This window comes from Zea mays, chromosome 1 (genome assembly GCF_902167145.1).
Source record: "Zea mays cultivar B73 chromosome 1, Zm-B73-REFERENCE-NAM-5.0, whole genome shotgun sequence".
In the NCBI taxonomy this organism is placed as follows: Eukaryota; Viridiplantae; Streptophyta; class Magnoliopsida; order Poales; family Poaceae; genus Zea; species Zea mays.
Window position 1 is genome coordinate 209,599,744 of NC_050096.1, and position 18,440 is coordinate 209,618,183.

Sequence of the window (18,440 nt, forward strand, 5' to 3'; positions counted from 1 at the left end):
GGAGGTAATTATGGTGGTCGAAAGAAAAAAACGGTATTTTATGGTGGCGGTGAGGTTAAAATAGAGGGAATGGTTGACGAAGATATTGAAATAGAGAAAAAAATGGAATATAGGGTGAGAAATTTAGAAGGTAGGGTTAGCTTCCGTTCTTTTATCCGCAGCCACAAGTTTTGCTCTGCGTCTCCCAAGTTCCCGATCTCGGCCGCGCGAGTCAGTGCACCCCGTGCGTGATCAACAGGTCCTTCCTGCTGCTGGCTGTCTACCCCCCGCGGTGCGGCGAAAGGAACAGTGAAAAAGGAAGAATCTCTGATCGAGGTTCCTGTCCGGTTTGCAGAATCTTGGCGGCCAGCCATATATGGGTGTACTGCTAGGTTCCGGGAGGTTCTTGGCGCGACGGCCTCCCCTCGCTGCTCTCGAGGCTCCCCGGACAAAAGCGGCAGCGACAAAGGTACGCGATCCGGTAACTGTCACTGTCTAGTTCCTTTCTGCTACCGTAGAACTGTTTGGTGAAATGCCACTGAGAGATCCAACACGGTTTAAGAAGTAGCCCGGTCATCGCATCAGGAGTGCAGGACGCAACTGCCTGCTTGATGCGATCTGTTTATCTGATCGCGTAGGGCCTGCTAAGATTTGAGTTGGCCCTGCTTGCTTGCTTGCTTCAATTTCAAGAGGCCGGTGCAGGTTTTGGTGGTTGTCTGCGACCTTTAGACAAGATATGTATACGTTATAGTTTGACGTAAGGAGTTGTATTAAGCCGAGCGAGAGAAAAAAATCAAAGATGCACCAGTTGTGTAGACCGTCCTCATGTTGGCGTTCATTTCCCTTTGTGTGTGTCTGAATGAGGTTTACAGTCCACAATCCAGTAGTTAGGTCCTGACTAATCCAAAACACTGTTACTCCATTTTTTTGGTTTTTGACACGATGCAAACTCTCCTTCACTGTAATTGAAACCTTTTCTTTTTTTTAAAAAAAATGTCAGCAGTATGATGGTTTTGAAGAAGATATTGGAATAACTGAAACCCTAACCCTACACTAGGGTGGGCTTGTATATTAATAGACTGAGTTGGGCCTGGCCCATTACAAATACAGGGGTACAATTCTAACACCCCCCCGCAGTCGCAACTCTATCCTGTACAGATGTTGAGACTGGAGCGAAAGTCTAAAAATACACTCGACGGTAACCCCTTGGTGAAGATGTCGGCGAACTGCAGCGTGGTGGGGACGCTGAGAACCCGAACGTCACCGGCGGCGACACGCTCCCGGACGAAGTGCAGGTCGATCTCCACGTGCTTCGTGCGTTGATGTTGCACGGGATTGGTGGAGAGGTAGACCGCGCTGACGTTGTCGCAGTAGACGAGGGTGGCGCGCTGGAGGGGACTGTGGAGCTCATGGAGGAGCTGTCGCATCCAGGAGGCCTCTGCCACGCCGTTGGCCACAACGCGGTATTCGGCCTCAGCACTGGAGCGAGAGACAACGGGCTGCCGCTTGGCGGCCCAGGAGACGAGGTTGGCGCCCAGGAACACGGCGTAACCGGAGGTAGATCGACGCGTGTCTGGACAGCCAGCCCAGTCGGCGTCGGTGTAGACCACGAGTTCCGACGTCGGGGATGGTCGGAGTAGGAGGCCATAGTCGAGGGAGCCGCGGAGGTAGCGCAGGATCCGCTTGAGAGCGGTGAGATGAGGCTCCCGCGGGGTGTGCATATGCAGGCACACCTGCTGAACGGCGTAGGCGATGTCAGGTCTGGAGAAGGTGAGGTACTGGAGCGCGCCGGTCAGGCTCCGGTAGGACGTCGCATCGGCGACCGGGGGCCCGTCGTCCTCTGAGAGCTTCGCCTGAGTGTCGACAGGCGTGGAGCAGGGCTTGCAGTCGGACATGCCAGCCCGCTCCAGTATGTCGATGGCGTACTGGCGCTGATGGAGGAAGAGACCCTGGGGCCGGCGCTCGGCGGTGATGCCGAGGAAGTGGTGGAGGGGCCCCAGGTCCTTCATCGCGAACTCCCGCTGCAGGGCAACGATCGTGCGCTGTAGAAGGTCGGCAGTGGATGCCGTGAGCACAATGTCGTCGACGTAGAGCAGAAGGAAGACGGTGTCGTCGCCGCGACGGTAGATGAAGAGGGACGTGTCCGACTTGGCCTCGACGAAGCCGATGGAGGCCAAGTAGGAAGCGAAGCGACTGTACCAGGCCCGCGGCGCCTGCTTGAGGCCGTAGAGGGAGCGGTTCAGCCGGCAGACCAGGTCCGGACGAGCTTCGTCGACGAAGCCGGTAGGCTGGCTGCAGTAGACAGTCTCCGTCAGAGTGCCGTGGAGGAAGGCATTCTTGACGTCGAGCTGATGGATCGCCCAGTCCCGGGAGAGGGCGAGGGAGAGAACGGTGCGAACAGTGGCGAACTTGACGACGGGGCTGAAGGTCTCGTCGTAGTCCACTCCGGGGCGTTGGGTGAAGCCCCGAAGGACCCAACGGGCCTTGTAGCGGTCGAGGGAGCCGTCCGAGGTAAGCTTGTGGCGAAATAGCCACTTGCCGGTGACCACGTTGGTGCCTGGTGGACACGGCACCAGGTCCCAGGTGTGGTTGGCCAGGAGGGCCGCGTACTCCTCCTCCATAGCGCGTCGCCAGTGTGGGTCGGCGAGAGCGGTACGAACGGAGGAGGGGACCGGGGAGGCGTCCGGTGGAGTGGTAGTCGTATCAGCTGCCAAGATCAGCCGGTCGACAGGTCGAAGAATGCCGGCGGCGCGCCGGGTCACCATCGGGTGGACGTGCCCGGGGTCACGGTGGATGGCGACCGGGTGGTACACCGATGGCTCGGGGCGGTCAGCCTGGACGTCGGGGGCCGCGGGCGTGGCCGACTCGCGGCGGTGATAGACGACAGCGGGGTCGGCGAAGCGCACCGGGCTCGTCGACGGGCCCGGGTCGGCAGGTGCCGAGGTAGTGACGTGGCGGCGGCGGTAGACGAGCGCGGGGTCCGCGAAGCGAGCCGTGGGCGTCGACGGGGCCGCGCATGGTGCGGGAGGGGTCGGCGGGGCCGCGCGTGGCGCAGTCGTGGTCGGCGGGGCCGCGCGTGGCTCAGTCGTGGTCGGCGGGGCCGCGCGTGGCGCAGTCGTGGTTGACGGGGCCGCGCGTGGCGCAGGCGTGGTCGATGGGGCCGCGCGTGGCGCAGGCGGTGGTCGACGGGGCCGCGCGTGGCGCAGGCGTGGTCGATGGGGCCGCGCGAGGCGCAGGCGTGGTCGGCGGGGCCGCACGTGGCGCAAGCGTGACCGACGGGGCCGCGCGTGGCGCGGAAATAGGCGCGAGCCGCGGCGCCGAGGCCGCATGGGGTGCGGGTAACGGCGCAAGACGGGGCGCCTGGGAGGAGGGGGAGACCGGATCGGACTCGAGGAGAGTGTCGAGATCAGTGGGTGGGGAGGGGCCAGCAAGGGGAAACACATCCTCGTCGAAGACGACGTGACGAGAGATGATGATGCGGTGGGAGGCGAGGTCCAGACACCGATACCCCTTGTGGTCAGATGAATAGCCAAGGAAGAGGCAGCGGGTGGAGCGAGGAGAGAGCTTATGAGGGGCAGTAGCAGAAGTGTTAGGGTAGCAGGCACAGCCGAACACGCGAAGATGGTCGTAGGTGGGGGTTGTGCCGTACAGTGCGAAGTGGGGAGTAGGGTGGCTCACCGCCTTGGAGGGAAGACGGTTGAGAAGGTGGGTGGCGGTGTGCAGGGCCTCTACCCAGTAGCTGGCAGGGAGAGACGCCTGGAAGAGAAGACAGCGGATCATATTGGTGGTGGTGCGAATCATGCGTTCGGCCCGACCGTTTTGGGCAGATGTGTAAGTGCACGAGAGACGCAACTGGACGCCATGAGTGAGAAAGAAAGAGCGGGAGGCGTGATTGTCGAACTCGCGGCCGTTGTCACACTGCAGGGCACGGACCGGGCGGTGAAACTGGGTGGAGACCCAGGCGAAGAAGTGTGTGAGGGTGGTGAACGTGTCGGACTTCAATCTAAGAGGAAAAGTCCAAAGAAAATGGGAAAAGTCATCCAAAATCACCAAATAGTATTTATAACTAGAAAGACTGAGTACAGGAGAGGTCCAGAGATCACAATGAACCAGGTCAAAAGCCTGCTCAGCCCGAGAAGAGGAAGTGGTGAATGGGAGACGAGTATGCCGGCCTAACTGACAAGCATGACATAGACCCTCAAAATGTCCCCTACTACATGAAGGATCTAGGCTACTGGTAATCTTGGTCATGACGGCAGGTCCTGGATGGCCGAGACGACGATGCCAAGTGGTGGAGGAGGTGGTGGAGACCAGGGCAGGAGGCGGAGACGCGCCGGAGGTGGAGGGCCGGAGCGTGTAGAGGGGCCCCGAGCTGTCACAGCGGGCGAGGGGAGTCCTGGTGGCCAGATCCTTCACAGAAAAACCAGAGGGGTCAAACTCGATGGAACAGGAGTTGTCAGTGGTGAAACGACGAACAGAGAGGAGATTATGAGTGATGTGGGGGGCTACGAGAACGTCGTTGAGATAGAATGGTCCAGGGAGAACCGAGGCACCTACTGAGGTGACTGGCAGAGTGGAACCGTTCCCAACGACGATCGATGAAGGATGAGAGGGATGGGGGGATGGGAGCGGGAGAGCGTGCCTGTAGTGGGAGTGGTGTGGTAGGAGGCACCAGAGTCGATCACCCAGTCGGAGGAGGGAGGGGTCATCGCCATGGTGCTGAAAGCGGCGGCGAGGGAGGCGTTGTCCCAGCCTCCAGACAGCGGGGACCAAGTCGTCATGGGGGTCCCCGGGGGCAATGCAGGCACGCCGTAGGGAGGCGTTGGAGGCACGCCGTAGGGAGGCGTGGGAGGCACGCCGTAGGGTGGCGCAGTCAGGAGAGCCGGCGCCGGGGGACGGGAGGCACGTGGGGCCTGGCCCGACCACATGGCGATGGTCCTGGTCCAGGGGTTATAGAGTGACGGCCACGCCTGGCCGGCACCCCGACCGAGGGAACCACCACGAGAGGAGCCGCCACCCCCACGGCCGCCCTTGCGGGAACGACGACCACCATCGGCGGCGGACGTCTGACGAGGGGCCACAGGGACGGCGGGTGTGGGGCGGGTAGGGGCCCCGGTCGACGGAGGACGAGGGGCCGAGCCCCCTGAAGGAGCCTGACCACCGGGAGGTGCGCTGTAGAGCGCCGGAGCCGGAGCAGCGGCCTCAGACGCCATGGTGAGTTCCTCGAGGAGAAGCTCGTTCCTGACGGCATGGAATGTGGGAAAGGGAACGGTCCTCTTGATGAGAGCCTTCAGGTGACCATAGCGGGGGCTGAGGCCACGCAAAAGGTTCAACACCAAGGTCCGGTCGGCGACAGGCTCGCCGAGATCGCGGAGAGAGTCCGCCATGCCCTTCATCTGGCGGCAGTACTCGTCCACGGAGAGGTCCCCCTGAGAGAACAGGTGGAACTGGGCGTCGAGGTGCAGAGCGCGAGCGTCCCGGTTCCCGAGGAACTGTTCTTCGAGGGCGAGCCACGCCTGACGGCCCGTGTCCGCCTGGTCGCGGATGATGTCCTGGAGCTCGACGGTGATGGTTCCGTGGAGCCAGGAGAGGACCACGGAGTCCATCAGGGACCAGGCTGGGGACGGCGGGGTGGCGATGTCGTCGAGGACGTGGTCGTCGAGGGCGTAGCGCCGCAAGGTGAGGAGGACTTGCCCCCTCCAGCGAGGGTAGTGGGAGGACGCCGGGTCCAGAACGACGAACACGAGGGACCGGATGTTCTGAAGTCCGGCCGCCTGGGCGTGGAGAGCGGCGATGTGGTTAGCATCGAGGCCAGAGGCGTGGGGAGCCTCTGGGGTGGGCGGGGGTGTCTCCTGGGCGACCGGAGGAGGTCCGATGACGAGACGCTGCGCAGTGGCCATCTGGGCGGTCAGGGTGGCGGCCAAGGCGCGCTCCTGTTCTAGGGCGCGGGACGCGGCGCGCTCGCGCTCCTGAGAGGCGGCCAGGGCAGCCTGGAGAGCCGCGATGGGCGATGACATGGTGGAGTCGGTGGAGAGCGTCGGGGAAGCCCAGGTGGCATCGGCGACGAGCGGACGAGTGGTGGAGAACCCAGGGGGTGGCTGCCTGGGGAGGCGGGTCGGCGATAGAAGACCGGTAAGGGCGCCAGTAGACGCCGGGTAGCCCGGTAGGCCGAGCCCGAAGGGGGCGAGGTCAGCAGCGCGTGCGCTGGCCGCAGCAGTGGCGCTAGGCATGTAGGGGCTGGCAGCCAGGCGCACGTCGACGCCGGTGGTTGCTGCGCCAGCAGTGGGTAGACCTGCGGCAGCGCCAGCAGGGACTAGACCCGCGGCAGCGCCAGCAGGAGCCAGACTGACGGCTGCTCTGGCGTGGGCGGCCGCGTCGGGCGTGCCGACGCCGACGGTCTGCAGGGCGACGGTGTGAAGGTGGTCCATGGCCGTCGAGGGCGCGAGCGGTGGAGCAGACGAAGCCGCGGCCCTTGTAGCAGAAGCAGCACCGGATGTGGCCGCTGTTGGGGACCGTCGCGTCCGCGCTGGCGGGAGATGGGACGGAGGAGGAGGAGCGGCGGCGCGCGGGCAGAGGAGTGCCGGCGGCGCGCGCAGAGGAGTGCAGGCGGCGCGGCTCAGTGGAGCACGGACGACGGCGCAGGGGCCGGCGGCGGTGGAGCGGCGGCGCGCGCAGGAGCGCTGGTGGCGGCGCTGGGGCCCTGGCGGCGACGCGACCAGCAGGAGCAGTAGCGGCGTTGGGGCCCTGGCGGCGGCGCGACCAGCAGGAGCAGAGGGTGGCGCGACCAGGGGAGGAGAAGGAGCAGGGGAGCGGCCGGCGCTGGTGCAGGGGAGGCGGCGCCTGTGCCGGCGGCTGGGAGAAGGGAGAAAAAAAAACTGGCTCTATACCATATTGGAATAACTGAAACCCTAACCCTACACTAGGGTGGGCTTGTATATTAATTGATAGTCGCCTAGAGGGGGGGTGAATAGGGCGAAACTGAAATTTACAAATATAAACACAACTACAAGCCGGGTTAGCGTTAGAAATATAAATGAGTCCGAGAGAGAGGGCGCAAAACAAATCCCAAGCGAATAAGCAAGAGAGACACGGAGATTTGTTTTACCGAGGTTCGGTTCTTGCAAACCTACTCCCCGTTGAGGAGGCCACAAAGGCCGGGTCTCTTTCAACCCTTCCCTCTCTCAAACGGTCCCTCGGACCGAGTGAGCTTCTCTTCTCTAATCAAAGCCGGGAACAAAACTTCCCCGCAAGGGCCACCACACAATTGGTGCCTCTTGCCTTGATTACAATGGAGTGTGATCTCAAGAACAAGTGAGAAAGAAAAGAAGCAATCCAAGCGCAAGAGCTCAAATGAACACGGCAAATCACTCTCACTAGTCACTAGGGCTTTGTGTGGAATTGGAGAGGATTTGATCTCTTTAGTGTGTCTAGAATTGAATGCTAGAGCTCTTGTAGTAGTTGAGAAGTGGAAAACTTGGATGCAATGAATGGTGGGGTGGTTGGGGTATTTATAGCCCCAACCACCAAACTTGACCGTTGGCTGGAGGCGTCTGCTCGATGGCGCACCGGACAGTCCGGTGCACACCGGACAGTCCGGTGCCCCTGCCACGTCATCACTGCCGTTGGATTCTAGCCGTTGGAGCTTCTGACTTGTGGGCCCGCCTGGGTGTCCGGTGCACACCGGACATGTACTGTTTGATGTCCGGTGCACCGGTATGGGCAAGTCTGACGTCTGCGCGCGCTGCGCGCGCATTAAATGCACCGCAGAGAGCCGTTGGCGCCGAAGAGAGCCGTTGCTCCGCTGGCACACCGGACAGTCCGGTGCACACCGGACAGTCCGGTGAATTTTAGCGGAGCGGCTGCCACGCGAAACCGAGGCTGGCGAGTTCCGGAGGCCGCGCTTCCTTGGAGCACCGGACATGTCCGGTGCACACCGGACAGTCCGGTGAATTATAGCGCGCCGGCTTCCGAGAAATCCCGAGGGTGAAGAGTTTGAGTCTGAGTCCCCTGGTGCACCGGACAGGTATTGTTCACTGTCCGGTGGCACACCGGACAGTCCGGTGCGCCAGACCAGGGGTGCCCTCGGTTGCCCCTTTGCTCCTTTATTGAATCCAAAACTTGGTCTTTTTATTGGCTGAGTGTGAACCTTTTACACCTGTATAATCTATACACTTGGGCAAACTAGTTAGTCCAAAGATTTGTGTTGGGCAATTCAACCACCAAAATTATTTAGGAACTAGGTGTAAGCCTAATTCCCTTTCAATCTCCCCCTTTTTGGTGATTGATGCCAACACAAACCAAAGCAAATAGAGAAGTGCATAATTGAACTAGTTTGTAAAAGGTTGCTTGGAATTGAGCCAATAAAACTACTTACAAGATATGCATGGAATGTTTCTTTCTTATTTAGCATTTTGGACCACGTTTGCACCACATGTTTTGTTTTTGCAAGTCCTTTTGTAAATCCATTTCAAAGATCTTTTGCAAATAGTCAAAGGTAAATGAATAAGAGTTTGCAAAGCATTTTTAGGATTTGAAATTTTCTCCCCCTGAATCAAATGCTTTTCCTTTGACTAAACAAAACTCCCCCTAAAAGATATCCACCTCTTAGTGTTCAAGAGGGTTTTGATATATCATTTTGAAATGCTACTTGCTCCCCCTTTGAACACAATAGGATACCAATTGATAAATACTTCTTTGAAAATACTAAGTTTTTGAAATTGGTGGTGGTGCGGTCCTTTTGCTTTGGGCTCATTTCTCCCCCTTTTTGGCATGAATCGCCAAAAACGGAATCAGTAGAGCCCTTAAAGTAATTTCTTCCCCTTTGGTCAAAAGTAAATGAGTTAAGATTATACCAAAGACGAAATCCGGTCCTTTTGCTTTTGAGCTTTTACTCTCTCCTCCAAGGATGAAGTCCTTTTCTTTGATGCTCATTTCTCCCCAAGGAATAGAGAGTTGCTCGGAGTGATGGCGAAGCATGAGTTACGGAGTGGAAGCCTTTGTCTTCGCCGAAGACTCCAATTCCCTTTCAATATACCTATGACTTGGTTTGAAATAGACTTGAAAACACATTAGTCATAGCATATAAAGGAGATATGATCAAAGGTATTCAAATGAGCTATGTGTGCAAGCTTAGCAAAAGAAATTTCTAGAATCAAGAATATTGAGCTCATGCCTAAGTCTGGTAAAAGATTGTTCATCAAGTGGCTTGGTAAAGATATCGGCTAATTGATCTTTAGTATTAATGTAAGAAATCTCGATATCCCCCTTTTGTTGGTGATCCCTAAGAAAATGATACCGAATGGCTATGTGCTTAGTGCGGCTATGCTCGACGGGATTGTCGGCCATTTTAATTGCACTCTCATTATCACATAGCAAAGGGACTTTGGTTAATTTGTAACCGTAGTCCCGCAGGGTTTGCCTCATCCAAAGCAATTGCGCGCAACAATGTCCTGCGGCAATGTACTCGGCTTCGGCGGTGGAAAGAGCGACCGAATTTTGCTTCTTTGAAGCCCAAGACATCAAGGATCTTCCCAAGAACTGGCAAGTCCCCGATGTGCTCTTCCTATTGATTTTGCACCCCGCCCAATCGGCATCCGAATAACCAAGTAAATCAAATGTGGATCCCCGAGGGTACCAAAGCCCAAACTTAGGGGTATAAGCCAAATATCTCAAGATTCGTTTTACGGCCGTAAGGTGGGATTCCTTAGGGTCGGATTGGAATCTTGCACACATGCAAACGGAAAGCATAATGTCCGGTCGAGATGCACATAAATAAAGCAATGAACCAATCATCGACCGGTATACCTTTTGATCCACGGACTTACCTCCCGTGTCGAGATCGAGATGCCCATTAGTTCCCATGGGTGTCTTGATGGGTTTGGCATCCTTCATCCCAAACTTAGCAAGAATGTCTTGAGTGTACTTCGTTTGGCTAATGAAGGTGCCCTCTTGGAGTTGCTTGACTTGGAATCCTAGAAAATACTTCAACTCCCCCATCATCGACATCTCGAATTTCTGTGTCATGATCCTACTAAACTCTTCACATGTAGACTCGTTAGTAGACCCAAATATAATATCATCAACATAAATTTGGCATATAAACAAGTCATTTTCAAGAGTTTTAGTAAAGAGTGTAGGATCGGCCTTGCCGACTTTGAAGCCATTAGCAATAAGGAAATCTCTAAGGCATTCATACCATGCTCTTGGGGCTTGCTTGAGCCCATAAAGCGCCTTAGAGAGCCTATAGACATGATTAGGATACTCACTGTCTTCAAAGCCGGGAGGTTGCTCAACATAGACCTCTTCCTTGATCGGTCCATTGAGGAAGGCACTTTTCACGTCCATTTGATAGAGCTTAAAGCCATGGTAAGTAGCATAGGCCAATAATATGCGAATTGACTCAAGCCTAGCTACGGGTGCATAGGTTTCACCGAAATCCAAACCTTCGACTTGTGAATACCCTTTGGCTACGAGTCGAGCTTTGTTCCTTGTCACCACACCATGCTCATCTTGCTTGTTGCGGAAGACCCATTTGGTTCCTACAACATTTTGGTTAGGACGTGGAACAAAATGCCAGACCTCATTCCTCGTGAAATTGTTGAGCTCCTCTTGCATCGCCACCACCCAATCCGAATCTTGGAGAGCTTCCTCTACCCTGTGTGGCTCAATAGAGGAAACAAAAGAGTAATGTTCACAAAAATGAGCAACCCGAGATCGAGTAGTTACCCCCTTATGAATGTCGCCGAGGATGGTGTCGACGGGGTGATCTCGTTGGATTGCTTGGTGGACTCTTGGGTGTGGCGGTCTTGGTTCTTCCTCATCCTCCTTTTCTTGATCATTTGTATCTCCCCCTTGATCATTGCTATCATCTTGAGGTGGCTCGTCTTCTTGATTTTGCTCTTCATCATTTTGAGCCTCATCCTTATTTTGAGTTGGTGGAGATGCTTGCATGGAGGAGGATGGTTGATCTTGTGTACTTGGAGGCTCTTCGGATTCCTTAGGACACACATCCCCGATGGACATGTTCCTTAGCGCGATGCATGGAGCCTGTTCTTCACCTATCTCATCAAGATCAACTTGCTCTACTTGAGAGCCGTTAGTTTCATCAAACACAACGTCACAAGAGACTTCAACTAGTCCAGTGGACTTGTTAAAGACCCTATATGCCCTTGTGTTTGAGTCATAACCAAGTAAAAAGCCTTCTACAGTTTTAGGAGCAAATTTAGATTTTCTACCTCTTTTAATAAGAATGAAGCATTTGCTACCAAAAACTCTAAAATATGAAATGTTGGGCTTTTTACCGGTTAGGAGTTCATATGATGTCTTCTTGAGGATTCGGTGAAGATATAACCGGTTGATGGCGTAGCAGGCGGTGTTGACCGCTTCGGCCCAAAACCGGTCCGGTGTCTTGTACTCATCAAGCATGGTTCTTGCCATGTCCAATAGAGTTCGATTCTTCCTCTCCACTACACCATTTTGTTGTGGCGTGTAGGGAGAGGAGAACTCATGCTTGATGCCCTCCTCCTCAAGGAAGCCTTCAATTTGAGAGTTCTTGAACTCCGTCCCGTTGTCGCTTCTTATTTTCTTGATCCTTAAGCCGAACTCATTTTGAGCTCGTCTCAAGAATCCCTTTAAGGTCTCTTGGGTTTGAGATTTTTCCTGTAAAAAGAATACCCAAGTGAAGCGAGAATAATCATCCACAATAACAAGACAATACTTACTCCCGCCGATGCTTATGTAAGCAATCGGGCCGAATAGATCCATGTGGAGTAGCTCAAGCGGCCTGTCGGTCGTCATGATGTTCTTGTGTGGGTGATGGACTCCAACTTGCTTCCCTGCCTGGCATGCGCTACAAATCCTGTCTTTCTCAAAATGAACATTTGTTAATCCTAAAATGTGCTCTCCCTTTAGAAGCTTATGAAGATTCTTCATCCCAACATGGGCTAGTCGACGATGCCAGAGCCAACCCATGTTAGTCTTAGCAATTAAGCAAGTGTCGAGTTCAGCTCTATCAAAATCTACCAAGTATAGCTGACCCTCTAACACTCCCTTAAATGCTATTGAATCATTACTTCTTCTAAAGACAGTGACACCAACATCAGTGAATAGACAGTTGTAGCCCATTTGACATAATTGAGAAACAGAAAGCAAGTTGTAATCTAAGGAATCTACAAGAAAAACATTGGAAATGGAATGGTCAGGAGATATAGCAATTTTACCAAGACCTTTGACCAAACCTTGATTTCCATACCCGAATGTGATAGCTCGTTGGGGATCTTGGTTTTTCTCATATGAGGAGAACATCCTTTTCTCCCCTGTCATGTGGTTTGTGCACCCGCTATCGAGTATCCAACTTGAGCCCCCGGATGCATAAACCTACAAAACAATTTTAGTTCTTGACTTTAGGTACCCAAACGGTTTTGGGTCCTTTGGCATTAGAAACAAGAACTTTGGGTACCCAAACACAAGTCTTGGAGCCCTTGTGTTTGCCCCCAACAAATTTGGCAACTACCTTGCCGGATTTGCTAGTAAGCACATAAGATGCATCAAAAGTTTTAAATGAAATGGCATGATCATTTGATGCATTAGGAATTTTCTTCTTAGGCAACTTAGCATGGGTTGGTTGCCTAGAACTAGATGTCTCACCCTTATACATAAAAGCATGATTAGGGCCAGAGTGAGACTTCCTAGAATGAATCTTCCTAATTTTGCTCTCAGGATAGCCGGCAGGGTATAAAATGTAACCCTCGTTATCCTGAGGCATGGGAGCTTTGCCCTTAACAAAGTTAGACAAGTTCTTAGGAGGGGCATTAAGTTTGACATTGTCTCCCCTTTGGAAGCCAATGCCATCCTTGATGCCAGGGCGTCTCCCATTATAAAGCATGCTACGAGCAAATTTAAATTTCTCATTTTCTAAGTTGTGCTCGGCAATTTTAGCATCTAGTTTAGCTATATGATCATTTTGTTGCTTAATTAAAATCATGTGATCATGAATAGCATCAATATCAACATTTCTACATCTAGTACAAATAGATACATGCTCAACAATAGATGTAGAGGGTTTGCAAGATTTTAATTCTACAACCTTAGCATGCAGCATATCATTTTTAGTTCTAAGGTCAGAAATTGTAACATTGCAAACATCTAGTTCTTTAGCCTTAGTAATCAACTTTTCATTTTCTACTCTAAGGCTAGCAAGAGAAATGTTCAATTCTTCAATCCTAGCAAGCAAATCATCATTATTATCTCTAGGAGTGGAAATTGAAACATCACAAACATGAGAATCAACCTTAGCATTTAAAATAGCATTTTCATTCCTAAGGTTGTCAATTATTTCACGGCAAGTGCTTAGCTCACTAGATAATTTTTCACATTTTTCTACTTCTAGAGCATAAGCCTTTTTAACCTTAACATGTTTCTTGTTTTCTTTAATTAGACAATCCTCTTGGGAGTCCAAAAGGTCATCCTTTTCATGAATAGCACTAACTAATTCATTTAATTTTTCTTTTTGAGCTATGTTGAGGTTGGCAAAAAGGGAACGCAAATTATCTTCCTCATCACTAGCATTGTCATCACTAGAGGATTCATATTTAGTGGAGGATTTAGATTTAACCTTCTTTTTGCCGTCCTTTGCCATGAGGCACTTGTGGCCGATGTTGGGGAAGAGGAGTCCCTTGGTGACGGCGATGTTGGCGGCGTCCTCGTCGTCGGAGGAGTCGCTTGAGCTCTCGTCGGAGTCCCACTCGCGACAAACATGGGCATCGCCGCCCTTCTTCTTGTAATACCTCTTCTTTTCCTTTCGTCTCCCCTTCTTGTCGTCACCTCGGTCACTGTCACTAGATATAGGACATTTAGCAATAAAATGACCGGGCTTACCACACTTGTAGCAAACCTTCTTGGAGCGGGACTTGTAGTCTTTCCCCCTCCTTTGTTTGAGGATTTGGCGGAAGCTCTTGATGACGAGCGCCATTTCCTCATTGTCGAGCTTGGAGGCGTCGATTGGTTGTCGACTTGGTGTAGCCTCCTCCTTCTTCTCCTCTGTTGCCTTGAATGCAACGGGTTGGGCTTCGGACGAGTCGCCAAGCTCGTTGATTTTCCTCGAGCCTTCTATCATGCACTCAAAACTTACAAAATGCCCGATAACTTCCTCGGGGGTCATTTTAGTATATCTAGGATTACCACGAATCAATTGAACTTGAGTGGGATTAAGAAAAATGAGAGATCTTAAAATAACATTTACCACTTCGTGATCGTCCCACTTCTTGCTCCCGAGGTTGCGCACTTGGTTCACCAAAGTCTTGAGCCGGTTGTACATGTGTTGTGGCTCCTCTCCTTTGTGAAGCCGGAACCGACCGAGCTCCCCCTCGATCGTTTCCCGCTTGGTGATCTTGGTGAGCTCGTCTCCCTCGTGCGCGGTTTTGAGTACATCCCAAATCTCCTTGGCGCTCTTTAACCCTTGTACTTTGTTATACTCCTCTCTACTTAGAGAGGCGAGGAGTATTGTTGTTGCTTGAGAGTTGAAGTGCTCGATTTGGGCCACTTCATCCTCATCATAGTCCTCATCCCCTACGGATGGTACCTGCGCGCCAAACTCAACAACATCCCATATGCTTTTGTGGAGCGAGGTTAGATGAAATCGCATTAAATCGCTCCACCTAGCGTAATCTTCACCATCAAATGTTGGTGGTTTGCCTAATGGGACGGAAAGTAAAGGTGTATGTTTGGAAATGCGAGGGTAACGTAGGGGGATCTTACTATACTTCTTGCGCTCTTGGCGCTTAGAAGTGACGGAGGGCGCATCGGAGTCGGAGGTCGATGTTGATGAAGTGTCGGTCTCGTAGTAGACCACCTTCCTCATCCTCTTGTGCTTGTCGCCTTTCCGATGCGGCTTGTGGGAAGAAGATTTTTCCTTCTTCTCTTTGTGATGAGAAGAAGATTTCTTCTCCTTCCCTTTGTTGGAGGAGCTCTTCTTCTTCTCCCTCCTTTTGGTGCGGGACTCTTCCGATGAAGTGCTCCCGTGGCTTGTAGTGGGCTTTTCGCCGGTCTCCATCTCCTTCTTGGCGTGATCTCCCGACATCACTTCGAGCGGTTAGGCTCTAATGAAGCACCGGGCTCTGATACCAATTGATAGTCGCCTAGAGGGGGGGTGAATAGGGCGAAACTGAAATTTACAAATATAAACACAACTACAAGCCGGGTTAGCGTTAGAAATATAAATGAGTCCGAGAGAGAGGGCGCAAAACAAATCCCAAGCGAATAAGCAAGAGAGACACGGAGATTTGTTTTACCGAGGTTCGGTTCTTGCAAACCTACTCCCCGTTGAGGAGGCCACAAAGGCCGGGTCTCTTTCAACCCTTCCCTCTCTCAAACGGTCCCTCGGACCGAGTGAGCTTCTCTTCTCTAATCAAAGCCGGGAACAAAACTTCCCCGCAAGGGCCACCACACAATTGGTGCCTCTTGCCTTGATTACAATGGAGTGTGATCTCAAGAACAAGTGAGAAAGAAAAGAAGCAATCCAAGCGCAAGAGCTCAAATGAACACGGCAAATCACTCTCACTAGTCACTAGGGCTTTGTGTGGAATTGGAGAGGATTTGATCTCTTTAGTGTGTCTAGAATTGAATGCTAGAGCTCTTGTAGTAGTTGAGAAGTGGAAAACTTGGATGCAATGAATGGTGGGGTGGTTGGGGTATTTATAGCCCCAACCACCAAACTTGACCGTTGGCTGGAGGCGTCTGCTCGATGGCGCACCGGACAGTCCGGTGCACACCGGACAGTCCGGTGCCCCTGCCACGTCATCACTGCCGTTGGATTCTAGCCGTTGGAGCTTCTGACTTGTGGGCCCGCCTGGGTGTCCGGTGCACACCGGACATGTACTGTTTGATGTCCGGTGCACCGGTATGGGCAAGTCTGACGTCTGCGCGCGCTGCGCGCGCATTAAATGCACCGCAGAGAGCCGTTGGCGCCGAAGAGAGCCGTTGCTCCGCTGGCACACCGGACAGTCCGGTGCACACCGGACAGTCCGGTGAATTTTAGCGGAGCGGCTGCCACGCGAAACCGAGGCTGGCGAGTTCCGGAGGCCGCGCTTCCTTGGAGCACCGGACATGTCCGGTGCACACCGGACAGTCCGGTGAATTATAGCGCGCCGGCTTCCGAGAAATCCCGAGGGTGAAGAGTTTGAGTCTGAGTCCCCTGGTGCACCGGACAGGTATTGTTCACTGTCCGGTGGCACACCGGACAGTCCGGTGCGCCAGACCAGGGGTGCCCTCGGTTGCCCCTTTGCTCCTTTATTGAATCCAAAACTTGGTCTTTTTATTGGCTGAGTGTGAACCTTTTACACCTGTATAATCTATACACTTGGGCAAACTAGTTAGTCCAAAGATTTGTGTTGGGCAATTCAACCACCAAAATTATTTAGGAACTAGGTGTAAGCCTAATTCCCTTTCATTAATAGACTGAGTTGGGCCTGGCCCATTACAAATACAGGGGTACAATTCTAACAGAAGAAACAGTGTTTCTGCTTTCCGGAGATTTCCACACTCGAATTTGCACTATTCTTCGTATACCTAATCCCTTTACACAGAAAAAGTTACTACCCGACTTTGATTCTGTTTATCCCTACATTTGCTTTGGTGGATTTTTGGTGGTGATGATTGATGAATTTCCATCTTAATTATAGTTGTTTTTAGAAGTCTATTCTACATTATGGTACAAGGTTATGTATGATCTGAGAAACATCTTATGGCCAGAATTTTGTTGCTGTACTAATAAAATAACAGTAGATGGCTCGGGTCTCTCCTGCAAAACAAAATTCTAACCATAGATTAGATAGCTTGCAAGGAGAGGATGGGGCACTGTTCTAAAATTTGCTCCCATCAGCCTGAAAACACAAAGTACATTGCTCTATATTGTTCCTTTGCACAGGATGTTTGGAAAAACCCCGAACTGGATGTACGTGGCTAGCTGTAGCTCTAGTCTGCAATTGCAAAAGACCTCCTAGAAATGTGGTAATAGTTCTGGTGGAAATGAGAAAGGAAGCGAGTGGCATCGTTGGCTACATCTTGTGAAACCGTCGCAATACACCAAACCATAGCGTGTTTCAAAAAAAAAAAACTGACAATCATATAGCATCTACTACGTCATCATCAGGGAGGATATTGCTCAAACAAAGTTAGCATTAGGAAGTTAAACCTTCTGTATAGATTTAAATCTGCTGGTGTGACCCCACTGTGCCTTTTAAAGTTTCTTACTTCCCTTTTTGATCAAGATGACACCGTTCCTGCCTTCCTTTTTAACAAGAAAAAAAAATCGCACTACTTATCTGTCCATAGTTACTTAGTTTATTTTGGATACCATTATGACGGTAAAAGTAACCATCTCTTCTCTTCCTCGTCAGGTGAAACCTCTGCTGATTGGGACAAGGCATGGTCTGCCTTCAAGAAGAAAGGGAAGAGGACCCTGTTTTCTGATTTCTCACCGGACAAGTACGTGACCTGGAACCCACGGCGCAGCGAGTATCCATTGTCAGAAGAGGTGGATCCAATCAAGAGAACTGAAAGATCTAACTTGATGCTGTGGACAAGCCCCCAGTTCACCTTGGTCGGGGCGATTATCATCGTCTTGACATTGCTAATCTATACACTAGTTGTTCCTCCTCCCAAGTAACTGCAGAGGTGACAACTACTAGGGGGGGTGAGCTGTAAACTAGTAGCATTTCAATTGGGAAGTCTGCATTGTACATTTTTTACGTGTACTATGGCAACTATAGCAGTATTGATTCAATTGCAATCATGTAGATACAACACCACTGTCCATTCCATTCTGGAGGTTTTCTTCAATTGTGTGCTAAATGGCTGCTGTCTGAGTCTTATATTCACTTATTATAATGAAGAAATATTTGGGGTCAGGTAGAATTATATGTTGGTCGATATTCGATGCTCCTGATGTGTGTTTCTAAACAGCAACTTACCAATCCTATCTCCCACCACATACATATTTCAAACTTCACTCTATGCAGCATAAAATAGTGTTTTGTACGACTACGCACGATCTGGTGGAGATAGCCTAAAGCTGTATTAACCTGTGAAAGCTTGTACTAGTGTTGGGAGTGTTTGGGCAATGGGGAACTGATGGACACATGAAAATCACGTTTCTTATTACAGATAAATTCAGGTCAATGTCAGATCATTGCCTTCATACAATAATAAGCCTTAGGCATTAGGATGTGTTTTAACAGACAATTGGTCCACGGTGGTGGCCAGGACTTTCTTTCCCTGTGTGAATGGAATAGAAGATGGGGTACAATACATTCCGGGACCTTTTCAAACCTGAGAGACGAGCTCCTTGCTCCCCAAGGAAGTTTGTCACACACACTCTCCCCCATCGCCGCATGTCCCCAGCATCTCATCTGCTCTGCGCCTATAAAAGTGAGCAAGCCTTCGCCTCCTGCCGTCACTCACTCTGA

At 52.0% G+C, this 18,440-nt stretch overlaps 1 pseudogene; it reads left to right on the forward strand.

The window, feature by feature from the left end:
* The first annotated feature begins 129 nt into the window (after positions 1-129).
* LOC111590557 (uncharacterized) lies at positions 130-17,889 on the forward strand (annotated as a pseudogene).
* Positions 17,890-18,440: the final 551 nt, after the last annotated feature.